The following is a 22027-nucleotide window of genomic DNA, read 5'->3' on the forward strand; positions in this document are numbered from 1 at the left end:
TTTTTCTTAGAAGCTGACTCCTGTGTGACATTCCTGTATGTTTCCCTGTACCTCTGTGAAAATATAAGTTGTAAATTCACTCAGGTTGGTCTCTCTCTAGGGAAAGCGACTGCCATCTCAGATTTTTGCTGAACCACTGAAACCATGGGAATTTGTTTCTAGTTCCTTTATGACTAATATGAATGGAAAGGGCACTTGAGGTTTACTTTTTTTGCAGTGTTTTGAGGCAGGATTGGATGAGTTGCATCCTGCAGCTCTTTGTCTTACAAAGGGTGCTGGGGATGACTTGCTCCGATATAACTTTCTATATGACAGAGATTTCTTAAGACAGGCCTGGAAACCTGTGTTGGTAACTTGACAGTTTGGACCAGTCAGAGACAGTGAACTCTAGCTGGATCTGCCTGTGCCATTCAGGTGTTTCTCCATAAAACTGTAGGTGTTTCATCTGCTTCTGCTCCGTGTTTTCTCACTGTTAAAGTTTTCTCACTCAGCTCTTCTGTTTGAATGTTGAATCATCACATAATAAAACCAAGTTTTCTGCTGACTTGTCAATACTTTCTGTTGCATCAGCAGAGAGACACCTTAGCCATTTCTGGTAGACGTTTTGGTCATCAACAAACATTCTGATCCAGCAAGTTTATAGTGGTCTTGTAAAAGCCCTCAGCTGTTGTGTGTCATCCTGATTTACGCTAGCTGATTATCTACCCTGCTCTGTCTCCCAGATCAGTACAGAAATCTTTTTTGTTGTTATTTTCTTGTTTTAGGAGGAAAGCAAACAATCAAATCAAGCCAATCAAACAAAGCAGATGAACAGAACAAGAAAAAGCTCCACCCATCCTATCAAGTAGAAGTGACCACAGGATGCACGAAATGAGTTTGCCAAAGGGAGATATTGTCTCCTGGAAGAAAATTGAAACTCTTCTGAGTAAGAACATTATAGCCTACAGCACTGTCATGTAGCTGCTCTTTTATAATGGACACAATATAATGAGTGCTGTTCATGAAAGCTGGTTATTATATCCTAGCTGGAGATCATACTTCAGCATACAGAGCTGATAATTTGCACACAGTGGGAGTTCTGTTGATCTGCTAGTTTTCTTGGGTTATGTCTGTGCTATGAGGTAATGCATATTCAAGCTCACGTTGCTCCTCATGATATTCTAGCAGCTCCACATGAGTATTTGAAGTACTGTTTCAGCCCAAGCCCTTGAGTTCTACTGATGTCAAAGCTTCTTTCTTGATCAGTTTATGAAGCAGTTTCAGTGTGATTCTGAAGTTGTTATTACTGAGTTTGAACAAGAGCAGACCTTCCTCTTGCCTTCCACCATTCTCAACCCTCCAGGTTTCTTCTCCTCCTGCTCCATGTTGTTGGCCTTTAGATTTCCCTCATGCATATATTCCCATGGACTGCAGTTTGAGAAAGCTCTAATCAAGTTATTCAGTTCTTGCAGTAAGTGGCAGGGTTTGGTCTATCCTCACCAGGGTATGGGCACAGAAGAAGGAAAAGTTTTTGGCTGATATTGTCCTTTATGATCTTTATGATCATCAGTCATTCAGGGACAAAGTAAACTATTCATTTCTTGTTCCAAGCCTCCTTGCAGGAGATGGAGTCAGTATATGGGTATGAGTCAAAGCCACATCAGTGGCTTAGCAATGTTTCTTTCGAGCACCTTGCTGCTGAAGATCCTACATGTGATTTTGCTGTACAGCAGAGATTCAAGACGGTGGAGAAATGGAATGGCTGCTGACAGGTCTGATTGTACTTGTCTTTGGGAACTCAATGAATCACCCAGGGATTTACTTTAAAACTGTACATTCTTCTCTGTTCATCTCTAAGAAGGGGAAATAACAACTGTGCCAGATGTTTTATTGAAGTATAAAAATCCAACAAGCAATATAAAATGGCTAATAAAATAGGGCCCTGTGCCCCATACTACAAGCAAGAAACACTACTTTGGAATTGATACTTAATCTAGTAGATAAAGCAGCTCTTGTCCATCCATAAAATTAATTACGCACAAAATAATCTGCACAGACATGCAGTTCCCATTACCACTGTTGTTTTTTTTTAATTCTTTTAGGCAAACAGAAACAAAACCAACATATTAAAAGTGTCTTGGGGATGGGGTGTGGGGGGGGAGTAGGCTAAGTTTTGCTTTGTTTTCAGTAAAGCATATTTCCAGTATTTTTCTCCATCACCTTAGGTTATCTATTAAAATGACAGGCCGTCTTGCACCCGTACGGTCCCTGGTGTTTCCTGAATAGAAGCTTAAGAGGGAAATAGAGATGTTTTCTGACTGTGCCCTTTCTGCTGTGCTGGATTTGCAGAAGAGATTACTGGCTACAACCCTCATCATTTTTTCCCAAAGAACATGAAGCCACACATACATCTCCACAAACCAGTACAAACAGATCTGTAGCATCCTCCTTCATACTATACCATATTGCTAGTTTAAGAGTAGAATCTTAAGTATAAATCAGTAAATAGGGCCATTATGCCTCTAATTTATCAAAATTATTCTAGTTTCCTCTCCTTCTGTGTACCTTCTTCTTCATCAAGTACAGTTCCTATCTCTCCTCTGTGTAAACAGTCCACCCATGTTGCCCCCATGTCTTCTCTCCTCTCTTCTCCCCATCAGTGTCATTTCCTTCCCCATTACCTCTTCTGAGAGGAAAATTGATCAAATCTGTGTGAGGTTAAACACTTTTTCAGTGCATCTACCTATCTTGCTTCAATAACAAGTGGACAGGTAATCATAGAATCATAAGATCGTAGAATGGCTTGGGTTGGAAAGGACCTAAAGGATCATCAAGATCCAATCCCCCTGCTACAGGCAGGGCCACAAGCCTCCACATTTAATACTAGACTAGCTGCCCAGGGCCCCATCCAACCTGGTCTTGAACACCTCCAGGGACAGGGCATCCACTGCCTCTTTAAGCAGGATATGCATGGATCCCCTGAATCAGAGAGTATAGCCTTAAAAAAATCACAGTTAGATTTTTGCATGGTAATAACATCTCAGATTGCATTAAAATGTAATGGCATCTGAATGACAGGACATTCTACACAGTTGTTTACAGATATTTGAACTAGAGCTACAACATATTCAGCTTTGTTTTCAGTTTTGTTCTCAGTGATTTTCTTTGATAATAGAAAGGTTTACCAGACCCATGGGAGCAGGACGGGTTTTCCACACAATGTTTTGTCATCTTCTGGGAGAAAAGTTATGGGATGACAAGTGTTACCCAAAGCCTGCACACAGAGAATCAATATTGTCTCGTTGATGTCCAAAATCATAGAATCATAGAATCATTAAAGATGGAAAGGACTTCTAAGATCAGCTAGTCAGCTATCCACCTACTATCAATATTGCCTGCTAAACCATGTCCCTAAATAGAATCATTTGTGTTGGAAGGGATCCTTAAAGGTCATCTAGTCCAAATCCCCTGTGATGAACAGGGACACCTGCAGCTCCATCAGGTCACTCAGAGCCCAGTCCAGACTGAACTTGAATGTCTCTAAGGATGGGGCATCCACCACCTCCCTGGGCAACCTGTTCTAGTGCCTCACTCCTTTTATTGTAAAAAAAAAAGTGTGCTTTAAAGCTAGCTGTTCCCGAAATATTCTCAATGCCAGAATATCTTGGGAAAACTTCTAAAGCACATATAAGGTAACGAGGAAAGTATGAGATGAAGAGGGAAGAAATTATAGAGCAAAGATTATTTCAATTTGCCTTCAATCCCAGAGTCTCATGCTAATGCAATTTTTTTTTTTTTTTTTTTTTAATGTTTCTTTTGGTTCCTATGGCATCAGAAAAGAAAGGTGAAACTATCCAAAAGACTAAAGAAATCTCCACTGTAAAGGGTGACTATGGAGAATGTATGGCTAGCAAGCCTCTTTCATCAAGTGTAGCTCTTGAGAGACGTTCTGGTGCCCTGGCTGATCCCAGGGTGCACTAAAGAAAGTCAATAACTACAGCTTTGAAGTAAGAGAGAAGCAGTTCCTGTGTGCATCCAGCAGATCTCAAACACACAGAAAAAAAATATTTCCAGGCTTTTTTTTTTTCTCTGAAGAGGCTTTTATTTAGAGGTAGTGTAAATGAACAATAGGTTTCTCCTTGGGATTTTTATGTACCAAAAAAAAATGCATGCAATGCAGACAGTTATCAAAGAAACCACTACATTGTCCTGTGCAAGCAAAATCCACATCCCACTGCTCTTCTGGGCCAGCTACAGTGACAGATTATGCACAGAAGAGCTTTGTAGTTCTGTGATATGGGTGACTCCTCCTAAAATAGCTCGATGGCCTTGCTTTGTGGGCTGCTGTTCTCAGCCAGGAGTAGCAGCTCTCAGTTGTGCTGCATGCAGATGCTCAGCAGCCATCAGGCAGAGAGGAACAGAAGACTTCACATGTTTTTGCTTTGTTTGCTTTTCTTCTTTCCTGTTTGTGTAGGTCAATATTGAGAGACTATGATGTCCAAAGGGCGATGTAAATACTGTAGAGTAGATGAAGCAGGGCACAGTGCCCCAGGGCAGAATGAAGGAGATAGCAATGTGGCCAACCTGATCAGGTGTCAGAGTCCTTTGATCTCTTCTGGGACCTACTTGGAGCTATCCTGTGGGCTCGGGTGTTAGAAGATAAGGGGGCCTGTGAGAGCTGCTCAGCATTTAAACAGCTCTTCTTCCAAGCTCAGGATCAGCGCGACCCTGTGAGCAAAAAATCAGGAACGGGTGGCAGAAGACCTGTGTGGATGAGCAAGGAGCTCGCGCACAAACTCAAAGAATCACAGAATCACAGAATCACAGAATTGTAGGGGTTGGAAGGGACCTCCAGAGATCATCGAGTCCAACCCCCCTGCCAAAGCAGGTTCCCTACACCAGGTCACACAGGTAGGCATCCAGGCAGGTCTTGAACATCTCCAGAGAAGGAGACTCCACCACCTCCCTGGGCAGCCTGTTCCAGTGCTCCGTCACCTCACTGTAAAGTTCTTGCGCATGTTTGCGCGGAACTTCCTATACTGCAGTTTCCATCTGTTTCCCCTTGTCCTGTCTCCACTCACCACTGAAAAGAGCCTGGCCTCGCCATTCTGCCCTCCACACCTTAGATATTTATAGACCTGGATCAGGTCCCCTCTCAGTCTCCTTTTCTCAAGGCTGAACAGACCCAGATCACTCAGCCTTTCCTCATAGGAGAGATGCTCCAGGCCCTTCACCATCAAAGGGAAGAAGAAGGTCCATGAAATGTGGAAAAAGGGTCTGACCACTTGGGAAGAATATAGAAATGTTGTCAGGGTCTGCAGGGATTCAACGAGGAAGGATAAAGCCTGCCTGGAATTGAATCTGGCAAAGGTGATAAAGGATAATAAAAAGGGCCTTTTAAAAGTATGTTAACAGTAAAAGGAAGACTAGGGAGAATGTGGTTCCCATACTAAGTGAGGGGGGTGTTCCGGTGACAGGAGGTGCTGAGAAGGCAGAGATACAGAATGCCTTCTTTGCTTCTGTCTTCAGTGAAAAAGCTCTCCCTCAGGAATCCCAGACCCTGGAGGTTAGTGAGAGGGTTTGGGGAATGGAAGACTTCCCTTTAGTTAGGGAGGAGGTGGTCTGAGAACGTCTAGGCAACACCAATGTTCATAAATCCATGGGACCCGATGGGATGCATCCACAGGAGCTGACAGAGGTGATTGCTGAACTCTATAATCTTTGAGAGGTCTTGGAGAATGGGAGAGGTGCCTGAAGACTGGAGGATAGCCAGTCTGGTCTTCAAAAAGGGCAAGAAGGAAGATCCAGGTAATTACAGCCCAGTCAGACTCACCTCTGTCCCTGGAAAGGTGATGGAACAGCTTGTGCTGGATGCCATCTCCAGACAACTGGAAGAAAAGGAGGTTATCAGGAGTAGTCAGCATGGGTTCACCAGGGGGAGGTCGTGCTTGACCAACCTGGTAGCCTTCTATGATGTTGTCACTGGCTGGGTGGATGGGGGGAGAGCAGTGGATGTAGTCTACCTTGATTTCAGCAAGGCTTTTGATACTGTCTCCAGAACAAAGCTGAAGAAGTGTGGGATAGACGAGTGGACAGTGAGGTGGGTTGAGAAGTGGCTGACTGGCAGAGCGCAGAGGGTCATCGTTGGCGGTGCAGTGTCTGGTTGGAGACCTGTAACTAGCGGTGTTCCTCAGGGGTCAGTGCTGGGTCCGGTCTTGTTCAATATCTTCATCAATGATCTTGATGAGGGAATAGTGACCACCCTCAGCAAGTTTGCTGATGATACGAAGTTGGGAGGATTGGCTGACACGCCTGAAGGCTGTGCTGCCATTCAGTGAGACCTGGACAGGCTAGAGAGCTGGGCAGTAAGAAACCAGATGAGGTTTAACAAAAGCAAGTATAGAGTCTTGCATCTGGGGAGGAATAATTGCATGCACTGGTACTGCCATGAGCCACCAGGGTGCCCTCATGGCCTAAAAGGCCAATGGCATTCTGGGGTGCATTAAAAGGAGTGTGGCCAACAGGTTGAGGGAGGTGATCCTCCCCCTCTACTCTGCTCTGGTAAGGCCTCATCTGGAGTACTGCGTCCAGTTCTGGGCTTCCCAGCACAAAAAGGACAGAGATCTCTTGGAAAGAGTCCAGTGGAAGGCCACAAAGTTGATGAAGGGCCTGGAGCATCTCCCCTATGAAGAAAGGCTGAGTGAACTGGGTCTGTTTAGCCTTAAGAAGACTGAGAGGGGACCTGATCCAGGTCTATAAATATCTAAGGTGTGGGGGGCAGAATGGCGAGGCCGGACTCTTTTCAGTGGTGAGTGGAGACAGGACAAGGGGAAACAGATGGAAACTGCAGCATAGGAAGTTCCGCACAAATGTGCACAAGAACTTCTTTACAGTGAGGTGACGGAGCACTGGAACAGGCTGCCCAGGGAGGTGGTGGAGTCTCCTTCTCTGGAGATGTTCAAGACCCGCCTGGACGCCTACCTGTGTGACCTGCTGTAGGGGGGGGGGGTTTGGCTTTGGCAGGGGGGTTGGACTCGATGATCCCTGGAGGTCCCTTCCATTCCCTACGATTCTGTGATTCTGTGATTCTGTGATTATTTTGTTAGACTGTGACAAGAACAGAGTACTGTTGTGTGCATCTACCTCTGGATTTGCACAGCACCTTCATTAATGGTGTTCTTGGACTGTACTTCTGCATTTAAGTCAGATAATTTGACTATTACCAACATCTAAATCACTGAGTCACAGAACCACAGAATCATTCATTTTGGAAAAACCCCTATGTTTGTCAAGTCCAGTCATCACCTAACACTACCAAATCCACCACTAAACCATGTCCTAAGGATCATATCCACATTTCTCTTAAATACAAGACAGGGAGGTGATTGTCCCTCTCTACTCTGCTCTTGTGAGGCCCCATCTGGAGTACTGCGTCCAGTTCTGGAGCCCCCAGTACAAGAAAAATAGAGAGCTGTTGGAGAAGGTTGAGAGGAGAGCCACAAAGATGATCAGGGGGCTGGAGCACCTCCTTTATAAAGACAGGCTGAGGGATGGGCTTGTTCAGCCTGGAGAAAAGGAGGCTGTGGGGTGACCTCATTGCAGCCTTTCAGTACCTAAAATGAGCCTACAAACAGGAGGGGAATCAACTCTTTGAAAGGATAGATAACAGCAGGACGAGGGGAAATGGTTTTAAGTTGAGGGAGGAGAGATTTAGGTTGGATGTCAGGGGGAAGTTCTTTACAGAGAGAGTGCTGAGGTGCTGGAACAGGCTGCCCACAGAGGTTGTGGATGGCCCATCCCTGGAGGTGTTCAAGGCCAGGTTGGATGGGGCCCTGGGCAGCCTGGTCTAGTATTAAATGTGGAGGTTGGTGGCCCTGCATGTAGCAGGGGGTTGGAGATTCATGATCCATGAGGTCCCTTCCAACTCTGGCCATTCTGTGATTCAGATTACCTTCAGGGATAGAGAATCCACCAGTTCCCTGGGTAGCCCATTCCAATGCCAGATCACAGTTTCTGTGAAGAAATTCTTTCTTATATCCAATATGAACCTAGCAAAGTGCTACCTGAGACATTGTCTTCATATTTTATCTGTTCTCAACTGAGAAAAGATGCTGTCAGCCTCCTCATAGAATCATAAATGTTGAAAGTGGCCAATATGATCATCTAGTACAAATAACAACCCACCCCACCATGCCTACTAAGCCATGTCCCTCAGTTCCTTTTTCTTGAATACTTCCTGGGATGGTGATTCTACCACCTCCCTGAGCAGTCTGTCCAATGCATTTCCATTATTTCTGAGAATAAATCCAGCCTAATATCCAACTTCACTACAGCTTGTTCAGGTGTTTGCAGTAGGAGGATAATGAAGTTTCCTTCTTCTCAGCCTTCTTTTCTCCAGAGTGAACAACCTCAGTTCCCTTTATCCAAATGCATGGACTGAAAGCACAAGGAAGTTCCTCTGCTGACAGATAAATCATTGTTTGGGTTCCATTTAGTTCTGAATTTGACGTCTGTTGGAAAAAGAGTATTTTTTTTTCCAATTCTTAGTATGCTGTGATAGCCACATTGAAAACAGTTTTTCCACGTAAAGCTTATTTCTACTTCAAAACTACAACAAAATAATATTTAGGATCAGAAAGTGGAACTCAGGCAATTTAAAATGTTTTAAAAAATAGAGCAAGTTCAGATTTGAACATAACATTTCTTTCAGTTTACATTAATGTTTTTAAGAGAAGAATGAGTGCATGCCTATGAAATTCTCTCTTTTTTTTTCCATAGGCACCATCTCATTTAATAAAATATACTACTTCTTCCTACAAATCTCTCTTCACTATTAAATGAAATACATTTCAACATAAACAAATGAAAAGCTATTTCAACCTTAGTATGCTTTGTTCTACTAAGACCGAAATATTGAATTACTTATTTTCTATTTGAAATATTTTAGTTTACTATCACACCATTTCTTCCACTTCCTGGATTGGCAATGAGTCATTTTATAGCACAAAAAACAAACAAACAAACAAACAAAAAAACAATAAAAACTTATATATTTTAGTAGAGTTCCAGAGTGTTTTATTCTGAAGGATCTGTTCCTGGAAAATTCCTAAAAAACCCCAACAAAACAATGCAAACTAATACTCTAAAGTAAAGGATTAAGCAAGCCTGTAATTACTCATGAGAAATATAATTGATACTTGTAGAATAACCTTGTACAAACAGTAGGACCAGGAGATTCATTTTAGCATGTTCCCAAGAACATGGAGAAGTTGAAGGAATTGGAAAGCTTCTCTCTGTCTAATTAGTGGTTTGGGTCTGGGATTTCGATTGCTGCTTCTGCAGTTTACCTAGATCAGCACTTTCCAGTGACTGAGGCAGTAGGTGGCAAACCAGCGCGTCGATGCCCTGAATTTGTTGACTTTAGAAGTGCCTTGCAGTGCATTTTGTGATGTTCCTGTGTTGTGTTCTTTTTCTGCTGCTGTCAGTAGCACTAAAGCAAAATGAGCTCCATTTGTTACTGGTGAAAACTGACTCAGGACCAAACCATCAGGGGGAAAAATAAGTTTCATGTCTATCAAGAGGTCATTATTGCAACAATGTGTTATTAATAATTTGACTGACGTTTCCCCTGGAAAAAGCAGAAAATAAATGTCAATAATATTTACCCATGTGAATACTCTTAGAACAGCTGCTCATTTAATTACTACTTTGGATGTAGAAGTCTCCTCTCTCCCTTAGCAAATACGGTTTATTCAACCAGGAACAGATTTCTCTGTCATCTGAAACGACATAAAATGTTTCAGATCCAGGAAAAAAATCTCAAACATTTTTCAAGTGAGAAATTATTTTTTTTAATCTTTTAAATTGTTCTAGGCCTACTGGAGTCCACTTCCAGACTCATTATTTCATCATTCTCTTCCTTAATAGTAAGTCCTGCTTGACCCTTTGCCACCACTTCTTCCACTCTCTGCAGCTTGGTGATAGCAGCCGTTCCCAAGGATTGAACATAGCAGAGGTGAGGGAGCTTGGGCATGGCAGTGCTGCTATCTTGTGCCAAAGGATTTCTGAGTACTAGGTTAAAGTACAATGACAATGAGAGACAGCTAAGCAGTTTGTAATTGGTATGAGAGAAATGTCAGCCCGTAGCTTGGCATGTGTGCACATCCTGGATTTAGTAACAGCTTTGTCACAGCCTTCTCCATTGAGACTTTCTGAATGGCAGCTGTCATGTTACCCAAGCCTTGTTCCTGGGGACTTCTTTCTCACTCTCTGTCTTCATATTCTCAGAAATGGGATACTGGGTGCAATAACTGCTGGGTTTGTGTGTGCTGATGGGACCAACAGGAGGGGAAACTACAGTCATTCTTTGTGTAGCTTACGCTTCAGAAAGCCCTCAGAAAGTACATCATTCTAATTGAATATGCCTGTCTGTGTTGGGCTTAAGCACCATTGGTGAAATGGTGAGAATACTCAGGGGCACTCTGAGAATGTATACTTTCGTAACTTAACTGGGTCATACAAGGTGAGGCAGTAATTTCCTAATTAAATGATGTCAACACCAACTCTGAAATCACACCAGAAGCAGTCTTTAGCATGGCTGTGGCCATAGGCTCAGAATGATCCTGTTATTGATGAGGATAATCAGAAAATCACAACATTACTTTGCTAGAGATTTTCTCTTTTTCTGTACTACAGGAGCTACAGTTCCCAGCTGTCTTTAGGAGATTTCCATCTAGTTATGCATGACTTCTCCAGGATTTCAAGTCATTGAAACATTCATTCTTTCTCTTAGTTTCGTTTAACAGTTGTGCAATATGACAGAAACCATACACAGGAAATGCTTCATTTGCTAACCACTAATTCTTTCAGGCACTATGGTAGCACTTGGTTGACTTCTCTTGCAACATACAGTTAGTTTGTCTTGTCAATGTTGACTTTGTTTTAGAATTTTTCTAAAAAAAACCCAAGTGTATAGGTCTTTCTCTCACCAATCCTAAGGCATAAAGCGTAAGGCAACATCTGTATAAAACATGAAAGACCTGCAGTAAGAGAATAGGAATCAGTTTGTTCATTGTTGCTTCTTTTTGAAAAAGTAACAATATGGAAAAATGAAACTATGGAAATGCAGGGTAAAGCCATGCCTAAATAAATATTACTTAACACAAAGTGTATCTACATTGAAGAACTCCATTCTGTAGCCGAATATTGTAACTGATGGTTTCCCTTACAGCCAAGGCCACTGCGTGTTTGTATGCGAAAAAATCTGTCTTGTTAATGGCATTATGTTTGCATTGAATGTGAGCTTCATATGCTTTTTTCTTCTGCCCAAATATGACAAAGCAAAATTCCTTCCCTCCATGAGAATTTGCACATTGTCCTATTTTGATCTAAACTGTCTGTTCTTCCTTTTGTTACAAGCCTTGGTTGCACACCCTGGGAGACAAGTCTTCCAAAACTCCCAATAAGTAACACATCTGTTAAACTTTTACCCAATAAGCAAAAAAGTAAAAATGGAGGTTTTTTTTACCTTCTCTCTCAGAAGAATCTTGTATTTCATCTGTTATCTTCCCCTTAAAATATTCATCTCCCTTTGCAACATTTTCAGGGCTCTCGTGTTTCTATTTAGGTAAGAAAATTACTTCATATAACAGAGGAGCACTGCAGTTTCATCTGTCTCTTGTCTGCATTACATGAAAACCTGAAGTTCATTGGAAACTAGGATAAATTTCAAATGATGTTTAGAGGTGCACTTAAGCGTGCTCTGTGAAAAGTAGCACAAGACAGCTCTCAGGTGCCTGGTACATTATAGCTTCCCTAACATGATTAGGACTTCTGGCTCCTTCCTTATACCAAACTACCAAGCATGATTAGTACTGCCTAGCTCCTTCTTCAAACTGAATTACCAAGCACAGTGTTGTCTGCATAGTGTTGTATACTTTACATGTCTTGGATTAGAATATATCTGGATCCTGATGTGAAAGACATTGTTTTGTTTGGTCATGTTATATTACAGTTAATGAATAATTCTTTGGGATACTTTGGGAAAATCTATAGTTCTACTACCACCCCAGCTGTTTGTAATGGTGTGCTAGATATACAGTGGGGACTCTCCAAGAAGTGGTACTAAAAATCATTGGAAGTACTTATTTTGTGGTTCCTCTGTGCTTTGAGCTTATAGGATTTCTTTTGGACTTGGTAGACACGTGTGACTGCTACTGCTCCTAATACCTTGGCAGGAAAGTCTGTCTCCTTTGCCCACAACGGAATGCCTGTGGGGGGAGGCTGTAAGCTCCATGGATCCCAGGACACCTCTCTGTAGCCTTAGATGATGAAAAATATCTGTTGATACACTAAATGGAGAAAACAGTGATGGGACATTTTATGCAGTAGAAAAACCTAAGAGCAAATGGGTAACGTCTGATAGAAAGAGTCATACGAAAAAATCGACTGCAACTGCCAGGTTAAAAATATCCATGTGCCAATGCCTGCTACATTTTATTTTTTCTTAGAATAGCAGTAATGACCTCGGCACAAAGCACTGCCTAGAGACAAATGGCCAGCTGGGATTAACGGTCCTTGACTTAATTTCGGCCCATCAGCACCTCCCAGACCGTCATTAATCCTGCTAAAATGCTCTGTGCATTGATTACTATTGATTCATTCATTGATTGTGTCCAAAGTCAGAAGTTAGAAGTCATAGTACAGAAGACACCCTGGAGGCTCTTCTAATAAGATGAGTTTGCTTAATTCATAGACTATTTGATGTACTTTAGAAGGAAACATCATAAGGAAAAGTAGAAAAGGTAAAGAGCACTTATAGGACACAATGAGCCCTGGCTTCCTCTGCCTATTGGAGTCAATGACATGTATCACATACATTTAATAGGACTGCTCTCTAAAGCAGGAATCCAAGGTGTATTATAAGTCACCTGCCAAGGGACAGTAAGATGCCAAGTGAGAAAGCCCATCAAATAGCCTTTGCCTATGGCAGAGATGTGATTTGGGGATAATATCCTGCTTCTATTATCACAGACATCACCATTTGCATTCTTTGCCTTTGGAAACACTGTAAAATTTTCTTTCCAAAGATTACCTGAGCAGGTTTAGCTTCTTTTCCTCTTCTACCTGCTGCTGTCAGACCTTGTCTATTCTGCAAGGAGCTAAATCTGAATAATTAATATAGCACCCTGTGGGAAATCAGATTGATTATTTTAATACCTGCTTTATGACAGGATTCTCAAATTGTAAAAGAGGAAAAACGCTTTAAAAGATGATATAGTTTAATAACCCGCCACCCTCATATTTCCTCTTCAAGTTTCCCTACTGGGATTCAATATAAAAGATGAAGTAAAGTGAACAGCAGCATTTTTGGAGGAGCTTTTTCATGTCTTTTGATGCTCTACAATGTACCAAATGGCAGGAGTGTACACAAAGGGGAATACTTGTGGTCAATGGCGTCCCCAAACACACACTGCTGAAGAGCTTCCAAAGTGCTGACAACTGCCCAGCACTCTGTGATAATGTAACACTGCTGGACAACTTGCTCTACCTCATGGTAAGGTCTTGGGAAGACTTTTCTTAATGTTCACATGTCAGAAAAAGGAAATAGAGCAACTAAGGAACCTCTTGTGGGTTCCCAATTTGCAAAACATTTAAAAGGCCTAACTATTGTAAACAGGCCCTAATTTTATTCTCTAATTGACCCGTGGGAGGAAGAAAAATGGGAAATGGCTTTAAACTGGAGGAAGGTAGAATTAGACTAGATATTAGGAAGAAATTCTTTACTCTGAGGGTGGTGAGACCCTTGAAAATGTTGTCCAGCGAGGTTGTAAATGCCCCCTTTCTGGAAGCTGATTCAGGGCCAGGCTTTGAGCAACCTGGTCTAGAGCGAGGCATCTCTGCCTATAACAGGGGGTTGGAGCTACATTATCTTGAAGGTCTTTTCCAACCTGAGCCATTCTATTATTTTACTTTTGAAACAGCAGTAAAGCTTAGATGTTTTCGAGACATTGTGGGTACACATATAAATACAACCGTCACAGCTCTTTAGGATCATTCTTAGTTGATGTGGAGAAGGAGGTCTTGCCAGGGTATAATTTAGCAAATCTGCACTATGCATCCAACTGAAACTGAGGTAAATAATACCTATGATTTACTTATTTTCTATAAACCATAACGGGAGCTTGGGACAGCTAGATCTGCAGTTCTGTCTTGCACATCCACACAAAGTCACATAGAATTTAATGTATGCCAATATCACCAAGACATCAATAGTCTAAATAGATGCATCATAATAACAGGGGTGTGAAGGAGGCTGAAAGACAGAAATGATTATGACAAAGTGAAAAACAACTTTGTCAAAATGAGGTCTGCTTTGAATGGAGGATTGTATTCCATTCTGCAGCCAGTATCCTGCTTCTAACAAGTAGTATCTCACCCATTTCTATTCACATCCAAACCTTCTTCATTAGTACAGTGGAAAAGTTTAATTGTGAACAGTTACTGAGAGACTTTGGATTCACTGAACCGGACTTTCCCTGCCTGAGGACTTGCAACATTTTGAATATAGGATATAATGCAGGGAGTATTTCAAAAAAGGATACCATCACATAAATACAGAAAAAACATGTTTTCCTCATGTATTTAGTCTTTAAATGGTAACTAGAACAACACTGAAGCTAGTAATTTCTATGACAGTTAAAAGCCATCTAAGGTAGTTCTTCATGGAGGTCACTGGGGCTGAGTAGACCAGCTGTTCTAGACACCACTATCACATCTTGTTGTCTCATCTTACATTTCTGAGACTTTTGAAGAAAAACACAGTAGCTAGAAACTTTTCTTAAAGCATTTGGTAAGAAGCAGAAGATTCCAGTAGCATAGAGAAAGGTCTGTACTGTGCATTTCAGTGTCCTGCTTCCCTATTGCTACTGCTTCCACATGGACATGAAGAGGTTTGTAACACATCTCTCCCTGTGATGAGGTGCAGCCTCTCTTCCTTAAGGGAGAAATCTAGGGGCCATACACTCTTTGTAAATACATAGGTACACAGGTACATGGTAGGTACTGACAGGTAGATCTGAAAAAATCATCTTTAATGTAGAATAAGAACTTATGGGATCCTTGGAGATTTCTTAATACATAAAGGAGAGATTTCTTTTCAGGCTAAGGACTGTTGTGCTCCAGAAGTATGGAAAATCCAGAATGTGAGTGCTTGTCTTTGGAACTTTGCTCTTGTCTTTGCAGTGTTGTGTTCCATTCTTTCACATTCCCTATCAACTTTCTGAGATCTTTTGAATCCTTATTCTAATCTCCAAAATGCTGGAAAACATTTCCCAGTTTTATGTAATCAATTAATTCAATAAGATAATTCTATTCTCCTTTTTCCAAGTAATGAAATACAGTATTTTAACAGGACTGGATGGATTCTTGCAGAAACTCATTCAATTCTTTATTTTAATTTGCCACCATTGATAATTAATCTTTGAATACAGTTTCCCCATCCTTCACTTAGTCTCTGCTGTAACTCATTTCTTGAACTGTGAAGCAGGGATGATAATGTTTCTGTATCTCACAAGACTGCACTGAATATAAATCTAACTAGTTAGAGCTAACAGTAGTCTGAAAAACAGATTTTGTTAATCCTCCTATGATCCTAGCTGTTGGAACGATCTTTTTCATCATATGCAATGAAGAGCACATGTTTATTCTAATCCTTTCTCTACATCTGAAAATGTTAATTGGAAATCCAACAATAATTAGAATTTCCTGGAATTTTTCCAGCTGGAGTTGGTTTTGAGGTTTTGTGGAATTTTTTTTTGGTCAAGGAAACAAATTCCTTTTTAAGTGACTAAGAAAAATACTTGTTTCACCATATTCTCTTAGAGCAAAACATGAGGAATTACAAACAAAACAGGAAGAAACAGAGATAGGAATGACAAAATGGAATAGAGAATAGGTCAGCTTTCACTCCTACCTCTTACCCCAGCTTTTCAAAACATTAAGCATGCACATCCTGTCAGTTTATATGGGAGCTGAGTGACTCAGATCTCAGAAAGTATCCAGGTCTGTCCTTTTTATCATGACCACAAAGCATCCTTTGTTTTGGGGCTGTACGAAGAAATAATTGACTGTAGTGGATTATGCATTCCAGTTATGCCATGGCCAAATAATGACATAGCAAAACCCCCAAAAGTAAGGATTATTGTTTAATTACAGAACATAGAAGTGTGGGATCTTCGAGAAGAAAAACAAAGTAATTATTTCAAGACAAAAGAGGAATAGGTTCATCCCAATTAGAAGTTGCCCAAGGGTCAATCTATACCTTTCCAGGGCTCTTCCGCCCACAAATATGTCCTTATTTATCTTGAGAATTCCTGCTGTTACATGATAACAGCATATATACGATAAAAAGTTATCCACGCAAACCTTGATTGCCAACTCATTCGATATGTCAGACTTCTCACTTGACATGACCCAACATTGAGGAAACACACAGAATTTGAAGAAACAGTAGAAAAGGAGCTTGTCTCTTCCCGCTCAAAGTTCAGATTTATTCAGTATTTTTCGGTCCTTTTGTTCCAAGCTGTCTCCCCAGTGAGAAAGGAATAGGTACACCCAGAGGGCAACTGTGAACTTCAGTTTGCTGAACTGTCTTTAAGAAACACATTATTCTTTCCTTTGTCTAAAGAAGGAGTGCAGGGTAGCTCCATATCTTGTTTAGTTTCCTTAGTAAAACTGTTTTTTTCAGTCTAGGTGAATATGAGAGTATTCACAAGAGCCATTCTATGATAATCATCAAACTCCAAGCAGTCAGAATTCTTTCATCTCATAGATGCATTCTATGTATCTCTCTATCCAGGCCCTCCTATCCTTCATTGCAATGTTTCATATCAATTTCTATTCTTTCTGTCTTTAAGAATAGCTGGTGCGAGATGGAAAGCCCATTAGAGCTAGTAATTGAAACAGTTTTATGTGTTATCATCTTGGTACCTATTGTATATATCACTTACTGGATTGATACATTCTTATCATTTTGAGGATGTTAATAAAATGATTACATGGTTTAAAAATACTGATTTTCAATCAAATTTAAAGTGTATTCGTATGAAATTGTCTTTACTGCCAGTGTCCCATGACTACATATTAAGAGCTTATCGGAAGTTTTCAAAATGAAAATATTCCATTATTAAAACATATTCACCGAAATTACCCAATCTGAGATCTGGCAATACTTAAAAAAAAAAAAATTGTAGCTGCTCTTCCAATCTAATGATCAGAACACCACTAAATGCAGCCATTGAACCTCTAGGGCTGCACAGGTGGAGCCCAGCTGAGTGCGCTACAGCATGCATCTGCACCCAGGGAATCTGGTTTCCTTTGGGACCACACAAAGTGAAAACCACATTACTGTGTTGTCCATGTACCATCATTGATAATATGTGGATGGTAAAGCTAACCATGTAGTTCTGCTTTGCTTTCCATCTCAGCTTCATTTTTCTGGTTCTACTGATCTTTTTTTGCCAGCCCAAACCTCTATACTTCATTCACTCCATATGTGAACACTTGCTTTTTGTGAAATAGATCTCTTCAATGTGAATATTTAAAATAGGAATGTTTTCCTCCATATTTGTTTATCAGGTTTTTAATTTAAAAATCAAATTGCATTCATAATTGCACAGTGTCTTTTCCTACAACCAGCAAAAACTGCAGCTTCAAGTACCTTTTCATTTGTGAAATGATGGGTCATGGTCTTTGCATCTTGCCTAAGTCTATTCCATTAACTGCTTTTCCGCTTCTTTTAATCTTGGAAATATTCTCTCTCTCTTCTCTTAATTTCCATTTTTTATGTACCTTTGCTCTTTATTTCTTTTCAGTTTCTTCACTTTCTTTTTTCATTGTCTCTCGTTTGCTTTCATTGCTGGAATTAAATTAAAGGGTATTCTGACAGTTTTGAGACCTTCCATTTGCTGCTAGAAAACGTACGACTTAAAGTTGGTGGAACATACTAAGAAAGAAAACAATGTACCATTTTATGGCTGTGTGAACCAGAGAGATTTCAGCAGTTGCATTCAATTCCAGGCAGTCCTGCTAGCGTCAGATAACTTATTCCAAGGCTTAATTTGATTTTTTCAATTCTTCCTGGCCTACTTAATGTTGTCTGAAAGTAGTCAGGGTTTTTTGCTTCTTGGGAAAATGCAACCACCTGAAGTTGCCAATATTTCAAAATGCCATAATGAGTGCCAGGATTAGGAGAGCATTAACCCTCTTGGTTTGAAGTATGCCTTTCTTCCTGCTTACGTGTTATACGCAATTCTGCTTTTCCCAGTGCTTTGCTCAGAACTGATAACTTCAGACTCCTGATAAATATTGCTGCCTTCCGAAACCTCCAGGTATTTTCTCACTCTCACTCACATGTCAGATGGCTCTGCCTTTCTTACCTCTGAAATCTTGACACCACTGTGTTGTCTGATCCAGCTGCATCTCAGCTGAGCTTTCCTGTGGGCTGACAGAGGATCAGGTTGCTGTTGATGAACAGATGTGTCAAGCTGTTCACAGAAAGCGTCTCTGGCGATATAAAATCCTGTTTAGGCACTGTCTGTGGTGCTTGTTACCATAGTGTCTGTGCCTCCAAAACATTAATAAAGTAGACATTGCTCCGAGACAGAGCGATATCACTGCTTCAGCTTTCATGATGCACGAAGCAGAGCTACATTAAGCTGGAAGCAGTGGGAGCCTGAAAAAAGTAGCCAGAGGTTTTATCCAGATTAAAGAGTGAGGAAAGTCACCAGCACAGTCCTGTTAAATTCCTCCTCTGAAATTTGCCCTGGAGGAAACTTCCACTATTTATTGGTTATACAGAAAGCCTAAACAGACAAGGTAAATACACCAGTGTGCTGCGAGCACAGCCAGAGCCCACAGAGAGAGTGTCCTCATCTTGAAAACTAAGTCTATGTATACATTGAGCATTGTGCCCCAGAGCAGCACAGGTCTCCCCAGCACCAGCGGAGCATCTCCAGTCTAACTTACACCATCAACTCGCCTGGCAAGATGCAAATCCAAGAAGAGGGGCCAAGGTTGGCCCCTTGGGGTATTTCTGGCACTCACACCTACACCCTCAGATTATGGGGAATCTCAAAGATGGTGGACTGCCACTCCAATACTTGTGCCCATCCTATGCAAACACTGTATGTATTTACACTTTGGATGAAGTCCAGATAAAAAGTGTTACTTGTACCACCCGACTTTAGCCAGGCTTGCACTAAGCACATGTGATGGCCATCTTTACAAGCTTCCTGCATAATTGTCTGAATAAGATTTTACTTGTGTGAGTGGTAATAAGATTTATTTCAGAAAGGTCCAGATCCTCACAGCATGTGAGTATGTAGTTCCCTGAGACCAATAGCAGGTACGTGGGTAGCAGGACAGAGGTAATTTCATGGTATTATTGCAAGATGCTTGGACTAAGGAAGACAAGATAACTTACTGTAAGGTCTAAGAGGGAGCTTATGATACTACTGACTCACTCATTCTCCAGTTTTCCCAACCATTACTTTTCAGGCTCTGGAGTGTATCCAGAAAGGACAATGAAGCTGTGAAGGGTCTGGAGCACAGGTCTTAGGAGGAACGACTGAGGAAACTTGGATTGTTCAGTCGGGAGAAGAGGAGGCTTAGGGGAGACCTTGTCAGTCTCTACCACTCCCTCCAAGAAGGTTGTGTTGACATGGATATCAGCCTTTTCTCCCAGGTAGCAAGTGTTAGGATGAGAGATAACAACCTTAAGCTGCACCAGGGGAGGTTTGTATTGGATATTAGGAAAAATTTCTTTTCAGAAAGAGTGGAACAGGCTGCCCAGGGAGATGATGAATGCAACATCCCTGGAGGTGTTCAAGAAATATGTAGATGTTGCACTGAGGGATAAGGTTTAGTGGGCGGTATTGGTGGAGAGGGTTGACTGGATGGTCTTATCCAACCTTACAAATTCTGTGATTCCTCACGATGGAGAGTATGAGCAATCCCAGATAGTTTACAGTCCTCACACAACCAAAAACATTGAGTTCTATAGCATATTTAACTTGGGGTCCTTACTCTCATTCCTTCTGCCTGAGGTTTCCTGACCTTCACTGGGAGACTGATGTGCATATATAAAATCTGAGTTTGTAAAATAAAGGTTTTTTGAATCGGAGGAAAGAATTACTTAAAAATAAAGTGCTGCAATCAATCAATCAATCAATTGATGAAAAGTTCCCTAACAGGATGATATAGGATGAATTGACTCTTGCCAGGCCAGTGACAGCAAATAAAAAGACCTTCTAACTGTGGTCCACTAGGTATTTCTGAGTATTTCTCAGGAAATATCTTTCTTTCTCTCACTTTTTTTTTTTTTTTCCTCTCCAATTTTTTGACTGTACTGCTTATCAAGGGCTAACTCATTAATATACAATTCAGTGGGTTAAATGCTACTTTGTTTAAAGAAAGTGAGGATCATAACATGGTTTCAATTCCAAATCTACTTGGAGAGGTGTATTTTTTAATGTTTTTAATATAAATTGAGGAGAAAAAAATCTTGAAAATATAACATATTGCCAGGCTCTTTTGAATATAGGATACAGCTCCACAAGAAAGGACAGGCCAGTTGCCTATCTCATTAGTAGTTCTGTCTTCAGTGAAATAACTCTCACTGACAAACAATTTTTCTAGTATTTTCTTTTTAGGATCTTTACAACTTAGGATGTCTAATTGTTCCTTTTCTAGCAGAAGATGTTAATATCTGCTGATGCTGACCTTCATTCTCTTTACAATGTAATATCCTTGAAGAATTGCATTTTGCAAGCACTTTATACACCAAATACAAACACTTCTCTTGGAGTCTCATATTTTATGACCAGTCGTGTTCTTTGTCTTCACTGCCTAGGAGAATAAAAATAAATTACGTTCATGTCATCCAAGTATGGTCCTGTAGTCCTGCAGGTTATTCTGTGACTCCCTCATGTGTAGTATTTCGGAGTTGGTTGTGATAAAATATAAAAATATATATATAAAGGAGCTTTCCTATCTGAATTACACAGTAGTTGTGACTGTATTATTTGCTTTTTTCCTTGGCAGATTTTCAGGATGCAGCATCGGATTCATAGAATCAAAGAATCATAGCATGGTTTGGGTTGGAAGGGACCTCCAAGATCATCAAGTTCCAGCCCCCCTGTTATAATCGGGGCCACCTTCCTCTAGACCAGGTTGCTCAAAGCTTCATCCAGCCTGGCCTTGAATGGATCCAGGGAGTGGGCATCCATAGCCTCATTGGGCAACCTATTCCAGTGTCATCAGTCTCATAGTAAAGATTTCTTCCTACTATCTAGTCCAAATCTACCCTCTTCCAGTTTAAAGCTATTTCCCCGTGTCCTGTCACTATATGACCTTATAAAAAGTCCCTCACCAGCTTTCCTGAAGGCCCTCTTCAGGTACTGGAAGGCCACTATAAAGTACCCCCAAACCTTTTCAGAGACTGAAGAGCTCCATATCTCAACCAACGGTTCTACTGCTCCATGTCTTTGTCTCCCTTTTCTTTCTCTCTCTGTGAAGTCAGATCTAGGCTTTGAATAGCACAGATGTTACTCTTCTAATTTCATTTTAGTAGGAGTTTAAGTAGGAGTTTAAATTCCACATCAATGTTTATTTGTAAATATCATATTGATGCAGACCAGAACTTTTAGATGATTCTGCTCCTGAAACAATCTGTGACTACAAAATTCAATTAACATCAAGTTCATCATCATCTAACACTGAAGTGTATTAATATATCCCTCATATAAGTCATACCAGTCACTTCCAGGCATTGTACCTTTATTTCTGGATAAAAATAGGAGAAAACATCTCTCCCCTCCTCTCCCCTCCCCTCCCCTCCCCCTTCCTTTTCCCCTTTTCTGCCCCCTCCCCTTCCCCTTCCCTACTCCCTTTCCCTTTCCCCATTCCCCCTTCCCCTCCCTCTCTCTCCTCCTCCCTCCCCCTTCCCCTTCCCCTCCCCCTTCCCCTTCCCCCAGTGGTTAAATGATGC

This window comes from Tympanuchus pallidicinctus, unplaced genomic scaffold, assembly GCF_026119805.1.
Source record: "Tympanuchus pallidicinctus isolate F22 unplaced genomic scaffold, pur_lepc_1.0 scaffold5, whole genome shotgun sequence".
Taxonomy (NCBI): domain Eukaryota; kingdom Metazoa; phylum Chordata; class Aves; order Galliformes; family Phasianidae; genus Tympanuchus; species Tympanuchus pallidicinctus.